General features: G+C 37.7%; 1 protein-coding gene across 1 annotated transcript in view; it reads left to right on the top strand.

Annotated features, from left to right (window-relative positions):
• rictor (rapamycin-insensitive companion of Tor) overlaps positions 1–15,706 on the top strand; it is a 707,794-nt gene that overhangs the window by 358,140 nt on the left and 333,948 nt on the right. The window lies entirely within an intron of this gene.

Consider the following 15,706-nt stretch of genomic DNA (forward strand, 5'->3'; position numbering starts at 1 on the left):
ATATCACTTGTTGGGATATGATTTGCTAATCTTGTTCATAAATAGCAATTAGACAGTTCCAGAACGTGATAAATTTCTTGTTTCTTCATTCAGATTTCTTGAATGAATTTTGCTAAATGTAAGTTCAGTAAAATGCATTCAGCAAAGCAATGATTAGTTATACTTTGTCTTTCCACTCTGTGTGATAAAGGCCTGGATTCAAATAGTGGCAAACTGGTTTGCTTTTTGTGAACTTTTTTTTTTTTTTTTTTCTGCCATGGCTGAACTATGCACATCAAAAACCATGCAACCATTTTTCTTGGGCTTGTGTTGCATGGTTATTTTATCTTGCAGAAACAGATTTTTTATCTGACAAAATAAGCAAGGAGACCATAGAATACATACAAATTTACACAAAACGCTAATGCATTGCAAATAAACACAATTTTTAATAAAATCACCACAGTTTTTGCAAGAAAATATTTTTTTCTAGTTTATATCAGTTATATTACATATTATGTTATATTACATATTATGAATAAACATGCCTTTGCTTTACCAGTTATGGTAAACTTTACTTTATATATTTTCACTGTAGTTCTTTATGATAATCCACAAAGCACTTGAAACAGAGCAAAATGGCTTCTCCAGACATGTCTCACAAACTAAAGAATTAAAATTCAGCAAGCATAATCTTCAAAAAATTTTACCTTTTCTTCTTATAGAAAATACTAAACTATATAAAATAACTTCAACATAAGCAAAGAACGTGTGAGACTGTGAACCCAGTATACAACTTTTATAGCGCTCTCTAGACAGTGCGATTGATGCTCAGCAAAATCCCAGCCATAATGAAAATAGCCCATGGTTCATCAGTGTCCCAATATCAGTCAGTTGTTCATTTCATTTACCTTTCATTTTACAACTATTTATTGATTGAAACTGACTGGATGTGTATTTGATTTAAGGCACAATACTGTGGTTTTTGATGCAAGCTTGCATTTCATTTTGGCTGCAAATGAGTTAACTAAGTTTAGCAGAACCTTAAAGGACAATGGTAGTGTCCAGACGTAATTTCAGTAATCTTTAATAAATTTGAGTAGACAATTATGATCTCACATTTCTTTATAGTACTGATTTTTCCCCCCTTCCATCTGGGCAGGCACTCTCAAAGAATTTGTGGCAGACAAGGAGGATTTATTCTCCTTGTCTGCCACAAATTCAAGACTTTTACTTTAAAAAGGCATGTTTATAAGCTGAAAAGAATGCTGGGGAAAAAAATAAAGAAATGGTGGAAGTGTTGTTAAATACAGGTAGGTCCCAATTTATGGTTACATTCTCAGGGTTGTAAGCTTAAGCGGCATAAATCAAGGAAGAGTTATAATGTATTTAAATGAGATAGGTTCCTTCACTACGAAAATTGAACCATAAAACTTAATATAAATGTTTTTTATATTAAATATTTGTGGTTGTTTTATAATTATGAGATAAATAATATTTATAGATAAAATATAAGTAATAAAATAAAAATGTAATCTATTACTTCATTCCCGTAGAGCCATCTTTGGAGTATGTAATAATGCCACTGTCTGCTCCCCTTATTGATGTTCTTTGACAGTGGTGTAATGGGGCGGCATTAATGGGATGGGCCTGATGGAGAGTCGACCTGTTCTGCAGGTTCTCTGGCCTTAGAAAAGAACTGCAGCACATCTGGTAAGGCTTTCTCTTTCTCACTTCTACCATATTGTAGTAGGGCTTCAATATGTTAGTAATAGCTCTTTGGATTAAAGAGCTGCTTTCCATCTGGGCCATTATCACTGTTTGTATTTGTGCCAAAGCTGATTGAAGCATCTTTGTTGTGTGAAAGTCCTAATTGGCACAATCTCCTGCTCCTCCTCTTCCTCCTCAGAATCCTGTTTAGCCAGTTGTGCAGCCAGCTCCTCTAAGTTCTTCTTTGAAAAAGGCTCACCATGGCTTTGTATCAACTCACTAATATCATCAATGTCAAGGCCAATATCCTCAGCCATCTGAGTGACATCTTCAGCCACTGCTGGAACTGGCTCAAACTCAAGAAAGTAAGACACTGCATCAGGCACCAATTTCCTCCATTCATGCATGATTGCAACACTTCTTTCCAGGCTGCAGCAATGTTACTTATGGCCTTAAGGATGTTATAGGACCTCCAGTAGTCCCTCACAGCCACTGAGTTAGATGCCTGCACTGCCTCGACAATCCCTTTGAAGGTCGTATGTAAATAGTATGCCTTGAAGGTTGCAATAATGCCCTGATCCATTGGCTGCAACAGTGAGGTGGTGTTCAGTGGAAAATAAACAACCTTCACAAATCAGAATATTAGGGATATACTCAAGGCTGGTTGGATGTCCTGGCGCATTGTCAAGGACTAAAACAGTGTTTTTGGGCAAGTTGTTTGATGCACAAAAATGGGCCACCTCTGGACAAAAGTGTGAAATGTATCATTCGCTAAAAATGGGTCTGGGTCACCCACACCTTATTAGAGCGCCAGAAAACAGGAAGTGAGGTCTTCACAATGTCCTTCATAACACTTGGATTCTTTGAATGGTAACTTTAATCTTTAATTTAAAAGTGCCTGATGCTGCATTACCACCCAGAAGTAATGTAAGCCGATCTTTTTCAGCCTTAAAACCAGGGGCAAAACTCTGTTCACAGGCTGTGTTATGTCCTGCCAGGCATATTCTTCTAGTACAGCCCCATTTCGTCATCATTAAAGACCAAGTCTGGGGTGTAGCAGTCTTCATCCATTAACTTTTGGAATATGGGAGAATATTCCTCAGCGCCTGCAGTGTGGGCACTAGCTGCCTTACCAGTAATTTCTACATTTTGAATTCTGGTCTGGTTTTTGAACAAGGAAACCTGCCCCTGCTGCCAAAAATGATCCAGTCCCTCCTTATTCCTCATTAATTTCATTGAACAAGCTCCTAGCCTTTATCCATAACCACTGCCTGTGTGACAGGAATGTTATTTTGGTTCATATCGTCTATCTACAGCACTAATAACTTCCTCATCTTCTTCATCTCACTCCTTGAATAAGTTGTTCTAGAAACACTTACAAACACAATTCCTGTATGTGACTGCTTGATCTTCTCACCATTATTCATAGTGGTCTTAACAGTAAAAGGTGCTAAGTTTAAGGTCTTGCGCACCTCTGAACACCGCTCACCAGATTCCATATGATGAATAATGTACATTTTCACTTCAATCGTTAGAGATTTGCAGCTTTTTTTAACATGTTCAGACACAGATTCTCCACTGTGTTTTAGTAAATGTGGTTGCACGACTTATTTAAAATAATAAGGCACTAATGAATACAGGAAATTATTAAACTTTTTAAGGCACAGCTCACAACACATGCACTCTGGACAAGGAGAAAGCAACTGTTGGCTACACTAGCACTGCCTAGGAACCATTTCCTGTGCTGTTTACGCTTGCATTTTCCAATTTTATATATATATTTTTTTTTTTTTTTTTTTTTTTCATTATTATTTTAAAAGGGTGTTAATGTGAAACATCATAAAATGAAGCATTGTGAAGCAGGGCCTACCCATACATAAACTAATACATATATGAAATTAGTTCAGAAAGTTCTGATAAGCGATTCATTGTTAATTTTTGATGCAAATTTTGATGCAAATTATTTGATTACACAACACATCTCTCAAAGTAATTCCTTAACTCATCACACATTTTTGCTATCGGCTATTCAATTTTTTTGGAAACCATTTTCTGGAATTCTTCTTTAGAGCAACTGCTGTTCCATCTTTGATGCTTTCCATTCTACTGAAATGTCATCTATTCAAGTACATTTTTATGCAGCAACCAACAGTTCTTATGAGTTCACATCTGCTGCCAAATGTTGCCATATACAGTCAAAGCTCTATATAACAACCGTTTTTCTCATTCCTCACAGGGAATGAGAAAAACACTCTTTATATTGGAAGGAGTTCTATCAATCGTTCATAAAATCAGCAACAAATCAAGCAAAAGCTTGAAAATTTAATGCAGGGGTGGGCAGTCTTTATAAATGGAGGGCCCACTAAAATGTCTAATATGAGGTACATGCAGGCCAAATTTGTTTTTAGCTTTCCATGATTTTTGGGATTATTAAAATGCTGTATAATGAAAAAATTGTCATAAACAGTTTTATGTTATCTGTTGTAATATTTATACATATATTTACATAAAATTAATTTTATTAATAAGAAAAACTAAATACAAATTCAAGATAATATTACAAAAATACAATTATAGTAACAAAATACAAATACAATTATAGTAACAAAATACAATTCTAGTAGCAAAAATCACAATAATTTAATTTTTGTAATATTTAATTAGAGATTTGACACTGTTTATTTTTATCAGTGAATTGTTATTTGGATCGATGTTTGTCGTAGCAATGCACAGAGTATTTTCTAAATTTGCATCAGAAATTCCATTAATTCAAAAATATATATAATAAACATTGGGCCATTTATTATATATATTTTCAAAATGAATGCGGGCTGGTTAAGCACATTTGCGGGCTGGAATTGGCCTGCGAGCCAAATGTCTCTTGGTATAATTGCACAACAAATGTGGCACCTGCACGGAATGGAGTTCATATTGTGTGCCCCCTGGTAGGTCAGTTTTGTTGACGTAGCAGTAACATTTGTGTAAGAGCAAGTGTTCATAATTTCACTTCAGCTAGAATGTTACTCCAAGTTCGAGGTACGCTGAACAGTACGATTTTTGTGGACGAAACGGCTGAATTGTTCCAAGATTCATCGTGAAAATAACAGCGGTGTATGGGGAAAATGCAATGTCGCATACAGCCATAATGAATAGATCCCAGCAGTTTGAAAGTGGTCACACAGAATTGACAGATGGTGAGCGAAAGGAAGGCGTCAACATCAACCACTGTAGACAGTGTGATGCAAGCTAATGAAATGATTCGCAGTAATCGTAGACTGACAGTCACAGAATGGCAAAGGAGTTGGATATTTCAATAGGCAGTGTTCATTCCATCGTCATTGAACATCTTGACAATCACAAATTGTGTGCACGATGGGTTCCTCGTTCACTGACAGATGAACACAAAGGTTAACATTTTTGTCTTCTCTAGCCTTCCTTCGATGCTATTCTGTGGAATGCTATGACTTTTTACGACGCATCATCACTGGCGATGTAACGTGTGTGCACCATTTCACCCCAGAAACAAAGAGAGCGTCTGTTAGTTAGTTATTTGGTTTTTAGAAGCATTAGCAACTAAGGCCATATTGCTCCGGGGATATGCAGTGGTCATTCCCTGACCTTTCCGCATCCTCCTTACAGTCAGTCCTCGTATAGCACGATAGTTGTGTTCCTAGAAACCCTCGTGCAATGCAATATCGTGCAATATAAACAACAGGCCCTACAGGGAAAAATAGGGTTAGGTGCCGACCACCCAAGATTGAACACACATTTGTAACCAAAACATTACCAAACACAATAAATAATCGTAATAAAATACTTAAGTATTTTATTACAACTATTACGTAATAAAATATTGCTAATGCTTTTGCTTCTATCGTAAGCAAACTTGTTTTTTGTTTGATTTTCTATCCAAACATATGACAGCCGTTCCATCTCTTCCAATTCTTTGTGTCTTAATCTAATGGATTTTAATTACACTTTGAGTTGTTCCTGCTATAAAAGTTTTTATTTTCTCTGCATTCTTTGTAATTCTCGGCATTGCCTCATTTAGGTCTGTATCACGTGCAATATCACATGGTCTTTCATTTCGCTCAAAGCGTTTCACAATTTCATATTTTTTCTCTATCAACAGAGGCAGACTGGCCATAAGCCTTACCGGGGAAACCCCCGTGGGCTGGAGGCCGGTGTGATTTTGGCCATAAACGATAGTATGAGGCCACTACAAATTTTCTCAGGTAAAAATTTTTGACCTAGTCCGCCTCTGTTTATTGATGTTGCTTTTCTTTTTCTCTCTGAATCTGCTGTGTCTTCACCAGGACACTTCCTTTTCACACCTTTTAAGTATTTTACTCATTTTTAGGGAATAAAGCAATTACAAAACGAGGAGGCATGCCTGATACACATAAACAAAGCTGTGCGCTTGTAGCAACTGAATAAACGACACTGTAAATGCAGAGACACACTGTGAACACCTCACTAAAGCACATTTCTGGGGATTACTATCATAAAACAATAAAAACAATTTCCAGTTGCGTTCCTGCTAGTGGAATCAGTTATAAACTGGTAATAAACTCGATCTAATTGCATTTGCGATAATACCGATAGCTCGAATCGTGTGGGTTTTTACGTTATTATGGTGAAATGTGTTTCCCCCTTCACTGATATAAAAAACATAAATACATTTTCAGAATCTTCTCTTCATTCCTATCGTGTTGCGTTCAGTTGGGGTGATTCCGCGTTCGACTGCCATTTCTTGTAAACACGAAGGTGAATTGTGCATAAGCGAATTCGTTTCGTGTTATATAAGATATCGTTCCCCTATTTATAAATCGTTTGTGATCGAATTCGTATAGTATAAACACGTGTTATACGAGGACTGACTGTGTTTGGTGGTCACGGGCTCAAACCCCAGTCTAATCAAGAAGCATGTGCTACGCACTGCTGCTCCTGCCCACCTGGCTACGGAGGCACCATGAGCGTTTGTGGAATGGAGATACACAACATCGCCAGTGCGGAAGAAATTCAAAGTTGCACCATCAGCAGGAAAGGTCATGGCTACTGTGTTTTTAGACTGTGAAGGAGTTGTTTATATGGAATTTATGAAAAAAGGCACAACGATTAATGCTGTCTCATACTGCCAAACATTGTGGTCTTTTGCGAACAGCGATGAAAAACAAGAAGCCTGGAAAGTTAAGCAAAGGTGTTATTCTCATTCAGGATAATGCCACGCCACACAATACACTCACAACGCAACACTTGCTCCAAAGTTTTGGATGGGAGGTATGGCAGCATCTGCCGTACAATCCCGATCTTTCGCCTTGTGACTATCACATCTTCAGCAGGCTGAAAAAACATCTAGGGAGACAACAATGAGCAGGTGCAAACAGCAGTTCGACGTTGGCTGAATGACCAAGGAGTGGATTTCTATCACTAGGGAATCGAACATTTAGTCACACATTCCGAGAAGTGTTTACACCAACTCAGTGACTATGTGGAAAAGTAGCAAGGTATGTGCTTTCTGTTGCATAATGTTACATACCTGAATAAATGTCTCTTGGGCTACAATGGTCAAGTGTAACTTATTTTTTGAATTACCCTTGTATAATCCTGTTTATAATATGTACTATAGTATTAAACAAGAAAATTATGATTGTAGTGCACAGTAAGGTTACAATTAAATTGTAAATTTCATTACAATTATATATTGTTGCTCAATATATCCTATATTTTATTCATATTTGAAAATTACAAAAGAGTTATGTCAATATTTCTTCATAGGGTGACTTCTATGCTCAACTCTCCAGCACCAATTTTAAAAAGATTTAAAATACATAAAAAATCTTTAAAATTATTACATGTGTTCAATCCTCTTAGTACATGACTGATCCAGTGCTCTGGGATCATTGTCGAAAGCCCCAACCCGACCATAGATCCATCAAACCCTCCACGAAACCTTGAGTGACTGTTAGCATTATGTCTGATATTTAAAAATAGATCCTGATAAAATATATCACATAATAAATTGCTACATAAAAACATGACAATGAAATAATAATTGAGTTATTGTGTTCCATACTGTCCACCCTGTCTTTACCCTGTAGTTTAATACTGTTAATGGTGGTAAGAGGGTATCCCCTGTTTAAAAATCTCTTCATTAGTTCTTCGATTTCTATATTTAATGCAGTGTGTGTTGTAGTGTATTTATAAATGTTAGTAAACTGATTAAATATAATTGAACGTTTGTAGGTAAATGGATGGTAACTAGTATGATGCAAGAAAATTCCTGTATTTGTGGGTTTACGGTAGATTTTGAATTGTATTCTGTTCCTCCCCTCTCTCTCTCTCTCCCCCCTCTCTCTCTCCCTCTCCCTCTCTCTCTCTCTCTCCCTCTCTCTCTCTCTCTCTCTCTCTCCCTCCCTCCCTCATAAGTGTAAAATTTAAAAAAGTTGATCGTTCTAGTCATTACATTCTCATTCTCCAATGTAAATTTCAACTTTGTGTGTATGTTGTCCAAAGTCCATAAAATATTGTTAGTACCCTGCTCATCCATTATGATAAGGATGTCATCCAAATACCTACCATAAAACATAATCCTAGGTATAAATGGTATATTTGTATATTTGTTTAATTTTATTTAAATAAATCTCAGAGATTAGGCTGCTAAGACTTAGCTCCAATAGGTAAACCAAATATTTGTCTATAGATTTTATCTTAAAAGATGTAATTCGCTTAAATTGAATGTTTAACCAAGTTAACAATTTCAGTTTTCGGATTTCGGAAACTGGTCTGATTTATACCGATTGTATTATCTTTGAAAAGGGCTTGGCAAACCCAGGGTCCTGAGCTGGATGTCATCATTCTTCTCTTTCTAGATGATTCTTTTCTACTTCTGATTCGCTCTCTCGGGTAAAATTTGGGGAATTTTTTTTTTTTTTTTTTTTTGGCTGGTACAGCATAAGCCTTAGGCTTCCTTGCACCATATGGCTGGCGCACTATGGCCATAGATGCCCATGCGCCAAAAAAATCCCCAACCAAACAAACAAACAAACAAGCACCATATGGCTAATAATAATAATATGGCCAGTGCATATTCTATGTTAACATTAGCATATAATGATACCTCCAATGAAAATAGTTTGTCCCCATCTCCCATTCTACAATCCTTTAAATTTGTAAATAACGTGTTATAGTTTCTTATACTGCAATTCAGTACTTGTCTAAATGGCATTATCATTAATATAAGTGCGAGGCTAAAGTTTAGTGCAAACACTGAGTTTTTATATAAGACTATAGGTCTAATAGGATGGCCCATCTTGTGAAGTTTTATTTGTCCAAATAATATGGGTATGTTACTTGTCCTCGCCTTAAGATGTTTCAGCTGTACCATGGAGATATAGTCCATCTTCCTGTAATTCGGTAAGGGCTTTGTTATATTGTTTGGCAAGATTTTCGAATACCATGATATCAACTTCTTGATAGGTAGTATTATCCAATAGAATATCATTCAATTTATTTGTATAATCTGTTTTGTTGTTTAGCACCACTACAGTATCTCCCTTGTCCGCCCTTTGAATTACAATGTCTTTATTTTCTCGTAATTATCTCAACACTATACTTTCATTTTTGGTTAACCTAGGTAAATGTGGGTCCTTTGTGGTGTTTACTACTTTGTTAATCTGTCGTATTAAAAATTCTTTGTGTAGTATGTCCTTTAAGCAATATTCTAATTCTGCCACTTCTTGTTTCTTTGGATGTATGGGTAGGAGTAAATTATAATTTATCAGCAGTCTTTTACATGATATATTTTATCAGCATCTTTTTTAAATATCTGACATAATGTCTTCAGTCATTTGCGGTTTTGTGGACGGTTTGATGGATCTGGGATCGGATTGGGGCTTTGACTATGATCTCGGGGTATCGAATCATTCATGTACTAAGAGGATTGAACACATGATAATTTTGAGGAAGTTTTTTTTGTATTTTAAACCCTTTTAAAATCGGTGCTGGAGAGTTGAGCGTAGAAGTCACCCTGTGAAGAAATATTGAGGTCACTCTTTTATCATTTTCACTGCATAGCTACATACATGTAGCTATGCAGAGAAATATTTCATACTTTAAAATAATCTTTCCAGATATGCTCTTTCAATCATAGAGCATGTTTTAAAAGAGGATTATGAAGGTGTGCAATAACAGTTATTTCACTTTCACAGTTAGGTTGCACTTAGAAAAATCGACATATACAAATTCTAATCCTTGATGAGCATCTTTCACTGAAACTTACTGCTCAACCACAGTAGGTTCCTCAACTTCATCACTACAAATTTCAGAAGGTTCCATTGCATCTCAATGAGTACCTCTTCATTTGTGCTTATCCTGAAACATTCAATGTCTGCGTAATCTTTGAAACATAAGTTTCCTGTAAGTTTAGGTGATGATGCACACGCTCAAATATTTCTTCCCTGTTATCAGACTATTCTTCGAAATTAATAGAGGAAGAAGCATGCAAAGTTTCACACATTGCATTATTCAAGGTGGTAAATCCAGCATGTTTGATGCAGTTGGTGATCACTTTTTCATTGCTTGCAGGATGTCGATTTCACATTGATTTTTGCTTTCAAAACACAGCACAATTTGTTTACTTCGGTAGTTTTTCCATTGTTTGTAGTGTCAATATCCATGGCTACATTTACGTTACAGTTTTTGGAAAGACAGAGCATGAAGAGTCATAAATTTCTGGAACCATCCATCTGAACTTTTAAATTCTTCAATATCCATTATGTGCTAACAATTTAGCTTTAGCTTTTAAAAGATTACCATCTATGGGAATGTTTTATGAAGACATCATCATTAGCCATTCCAAAGGTACCTTTTCAAGATCTGGATGCTTTGCCTTTTGTGCTTGAATTCTATCCAGTGCAGCAGATTTCTCTTAACTTTCAATCTTTTTCTGATCTTTCAGAATTGTAAACAGCATACTCTTCGGAATGCTGAACTGTTTGGTGCTGTCCATCTTGAAAAGCACACTATTAACTACAGCTTGCAAAACCTTAATTTTATCTGCAATTGGCAAAGCTATCCTGGAGCTTTCTTGGAGCTATACCAATAAACATACACTCTAAATAATGAAATTATTTAGAGTGTATATTTAGGTTTGTATGTATGTTTAGAAATTAGGTCCTTGAGGTTGTCACAGACATTCTCTCAGATATGCCAGACAAGCTGTACTTGCTACCTGGGAGTCTAAAACGCTGATGGAACTGATATTCGGGTGACATTCAAGTCAAGTGGATCCAATTTCGGCAAAGTCCGGACGGTCTGTGTCAGCCAAATCCTCTGCTTGCACCTTCACGATGATGGGACTGTTAGTAATCCTGGGTATAACCTCCATGCACAAGTACATGGTGGGTGACTACCCAAGTGTGAACCAGTGTAAGTAGGGGTCGAGGCGTGGCGCCCACACCACACGGAGGAACGCCGCCCCTCTATGTTAGAAGGCAGTACTAGGTCATCAACCGGTGAAATACCACCACTTTGCTTATTGCAGGCTTGAAGTGGTGGAACCCATGTTTAGTCTCTAGATCTAAGTTATGGTCAAACCTTCCCTATGCAGTATGATTGATGACTTTGAGGTTATGATGAACGTCGTGGCGAGATCCAATATTCCTTACATTTCGAGGGTACAGCTCAAAAACGGTATTTGCAGGCCGGCCGCTAGTTAGTACACCGGACCGAACCTATTGGTAACTTTATAGGAGGCTTCTGGATCAGATGGTGTATAATCTTGCTACCTCTAGTCTGCCAGATAGTGATTGGAGGGAGTCCGAGTAGTGTGTATGCGGGGAGCGTTGTCGAGGCCACATTATGTCAAGGATCTGGGTATATTCTTACCACGTGTACCCCATATCCAAAAATTTCATTACTTCATACAGCATGTCCCACCCACTTTTTCTTACTATTGAATACACCATGAATTGTCAAACTAATAGAGCAAGCTTATCTGCGAAAAGATCTAAACCTCCCAAGCACTTCCTAATTCATTTCACAAATATACGTGGTCTCAATTCTAATCTCAACGAAGTCCATTTCCACTTGCAGTCTGCCAAACCCCATGTACTTTTTCTGACAGAATCTCAGTTATTGGTTGATTCAACTACTGCTCATCTCAGATGCCCAAATTACTCGCTGTATGATTCCTTTCGCCTCAAAGGTGGTACTTGTGCATACGTCCGTTCTGATATACCCTGTCAGAGACTTGGCAATTTGGAATCTCCTCTCTTTGATCTTCTCTGGCTTAATCTTTCTACCTCATTGTGTCAAATTCATCTGTTGTTTCTACTGATCTCCCATATTCGCTGTATGATTCCTTTCGCCTCAAAGGTGGTACTTGTGCATACGTCCGTTCTGATATTCCCTGTCAGAGACTTGGCAATTTGGAATCTCCTCTCTTTGATCTTCTCTGGCTTAATCTTTCTACCTCATTGTGTCAAATTCATCTGTTGTCTCTACTGATCTCCCAACTCAGATCACAACTTGGTGATTGTCTCATGGCTATTCCCAACCTCGTGTTGTTTGGCATTACAAGAGTGCAAAATGGGATGACATGCGAGACTTCTTTTCTTCTTTTCCTTGGTCGGATTACTGTTTCAAACCTTCTGATGTCAACGTTTGCTCAAATCGTGTCAGTGAAATTATTCTTGCAGGAATGGAATCCTTTATCCCACACTCCACTTTAAAATCTCGTCCTTTTTCTAAACCTTGGTTTTCCAATAAATATGCTAAGGCTGTTCAAGAGAAGAATGTTGCATATCGTAATTGGCTTGTTTCTAATTCTTCAGTTTCATTTTCTGCCTACACCAAAGCTCGCAACAATTGTAAAGCAGTTATTAATCAGTCCAAACTAGAGTTTGAACAGGCTAAGAGCAGAAAACTTGCTTCTTGCCCTAATGGTAGCTGAGCATTCTGGTCTCTTACCAAAGCTATTGGCCGCAACTTTTGCCCATCTCTGCTCCCACCTCTGTCCAAACCAGATCGTTCTGTTGTCACTTCAGCCAAGGATAAAGCTGACCTGCTAGCATCCCATTTTTCTTCCAGCTCATGTATTATGATCTTGGTAAAACACCTCCCACCATTCCTAACACGCTCCATTCAATGCCTCCTGTGGTCTTCCGTCAAAAGGATGTCAGAAGGATTTTGACGAATCTTGATGCTAAGAAAGCTCCAGGTCCTAATGGTATTTCTCCACTTGTTCTCAAAACCTGTGCTCCTGAACTTACTCCTATTCTTTGCCGCCTTTTTTTCACTTTTTTATTCCAAAGGTGTTTTTCCTTCTGCTTGGAAATTTGCTCATATCCAGCCATTTCCTAAAAAAGGGTGACAAATCCCTTCCATCCAATTATCGTCCCATTGCAATTACTTTTACTCTTTCTAAAGTAATGGAGAAATCAATTAACTGCCAACTCTTAAACTACCTAGAAACCTTCCGTCTGATCAACGATCGTCAGTATGGATTCCATCAGTGTCGATCCACCGGTGATATTCTTGCTTATGTTACCCATTTATGGAAAGGTTTGGAAAAATTCAATGGAAAGGTTTGGTGAAACACAAGTAGTTGCTCTTGACATCTCAAAGGCTTTTGATCGTGTTTGGCATAAAGGTCTTCTAAACAAGCTTCCATCTTATGGTTTGCCAAGGCGCCTCCGTAGCCAGGTGGGAAGGAGCAGCAGTGCGTAGCACACGCTTCTTGATAAGACCGGGGTTCGAGCCCGTCACCACCAAATACGGAGGATGCGGAAAGGTCAGGGAATGACCACCGCATATTCCCGGAGCAATATGGCCTTAGTTGCTAATGCTCCTAAAAACCAAAATAACAATAACAATATGGTTTGCCAACTGTTTTTAGTAATTGGTTATCCAGTTTTCTCTCTGATCGCTCACTGAGGGTGATGGTAGATGGCTCTCTGTCTTCTAACTTCTCCACTAATGCCGGTGTCCCCCAAGGTTCAGTTCTTTCCCCCACTCTTTTCCTCTTGTATATTAATGACCTTCTTCCATTGACTGGAAATCCTATCCATAGTTTTGCCGATGATAGCACATTGCATTCCTCTTTCCATTTTGAGAAACATTGTCCTGCTCAATCAACTTCATCTTCAACTTTTCGAAAATCTGCTACCAATTCCTTAAAATGCCAATCTTCAGGTAATTCTCCAGTGGGGCAAAGACAGCGTAGTTGATTTCAACCCTTCTAAAACTCAATCTTGTCTTATATCTTGCAAAAAGGATTCTTCTGCTCCTATGCTTATCTTTAGTGACACTCTGATTTCTAGGCAAAATGATATATCTCTTTTGGGGATTACCCTGACTTGTAATCTCTCTTGGCACAAGCACATTACAAATATTGCTTCCTCTGCATCTAAAAAACTTGGCTTTCTCTTTCGCTCCTAGTGTTACTTTTCTTCCAAACAGCTGGTCACTCTGTATAAATCGCAAATCGGCCCTGCCATGGAATATTGTTCCCACATCTGGGGTGGTGTCCCCAAAACCTCTCTCAGGCTTCTTGATTCCATTCAGAAGAGGGCAGTTAGGTTAATTAATGATTTATCTCTAACAGAGTCTCTCCACTCGTTTTCTCATAGACGTTTCTGCTGCATGCTTCATCAGAAACGTCTTCAGCAGAAACGTACTGTTTCTGCTGCATGCTTCTTCTACAGATACTTCCATGGGCACTGTTCTGCTGAATTGGCTTCTATAATTCCCGCTCTCTCTCTCTCTCTCTCTCTCTCTCTCTCTCTCTCTCTCTCTCTCTCTCTCTCTCTTTCAAAACAGTCCGAACACGTGCCACCACCAGCCAACATCCATTTACTGTCCAACTTCAAACCCACAGAACCAACTTTTCATCATCCTCATTTATTCATTCAACTGCCGTTTTCTGGAACAACCTTTCTTCATACATATTTCGTGAAAATTACAATCTACAGAAGTTCAAGTCCAATGTCAACAAATATCTTCTTTCGTCTTCTCAACCTCCAACCCAAGCACGGTACTAAGTACTACAGGTTATAATACCTGTCGTGTTTGGGGTTCACATTAAAAAAAAAAAAAAAAAAAAATTAACTTTCACCCAGCCGATATTCGTTTCATTACTGCACTGCTAGAAAAGAGTACGGGAAACCTTAACAAATAATTTCTCATGGTCAGGCTCCAATTACTTGAAGATATTTGAAGTGTTCATTTTTAAATGGGAATATTGCAACAAAACAGTAAAAATTCAGATTAAGGGGTGGAAATTTATGGTCATTATAGAGAAATCCTTTTATTTTCAAGGTTGCTGAATGTAAAATATCATTAGGTTAATGAGAAATTGGCCAGGACCAACCACATTGGATGTTATAACATCCTACGTGGTCAGAAGCAGCCTGAGTGCGACGATAGCTTTCCCAGATTCAGATGTTTTACATGCTAGTATAGAATCTGTATGGTGTGAGATTGTTGGAAACAAAGGTATAATGCGAGTAGGAGTAATCTACAGACCAGGCGATTGTGAAGATTATGACGAAAGTGAGTGTAAATGTCTTATTAGGGTGATTTCAATTTGCCTCTAATTGATTGGAGTAAATGGGAAGGAAACTCGACATGGGGAACAAAATTTTTAAATCTACTAGACGACTGTTATTTGTATCAACATGTCAAGAAAAGTATTAGAGAAAAGAATATCCTAGACCTCATCATCACCCAGGAATCAGATGACATAACAGGGTTGACAGTAGAGGAACCAATAGCAAGAAGTGATCACGGAGTTCTCCGGTGGATGATGATGATGAGAGAGGTATCAGTAGTAAAAGGCAAAGGAATGGGTTTTAATTTCAGAAAAGGAAATTACGATGCTTTAAGGTACTACATGGCCTCTATTAACTGGGTAGATATCACACAGAGAATGAATACAATTGAACTGTGGTATGCTTTTAAAACATTAATCACAGATGCCTTGAATGTGCATTTACCATTAAAAAAATACTCCACA

The sequence above is a fragment of the Mastigoproctus giganteus genome, chromosome 2 (assembly GCF_048544385.1).
Source record: "Mastigoproctus giganteus isolate SK-2022 chromosome 2, ASM4854438v1, whole genome shotgun sequence".
In the NCBI taxonomy this organism is placed as follows: domain Eukaryota; kingdom Metazoa; phylum Arthropoda; class Arachnida; order Uropygi; family Thelyphonidae; genus Mastigoproctus; species Mastigoproctus giganteus.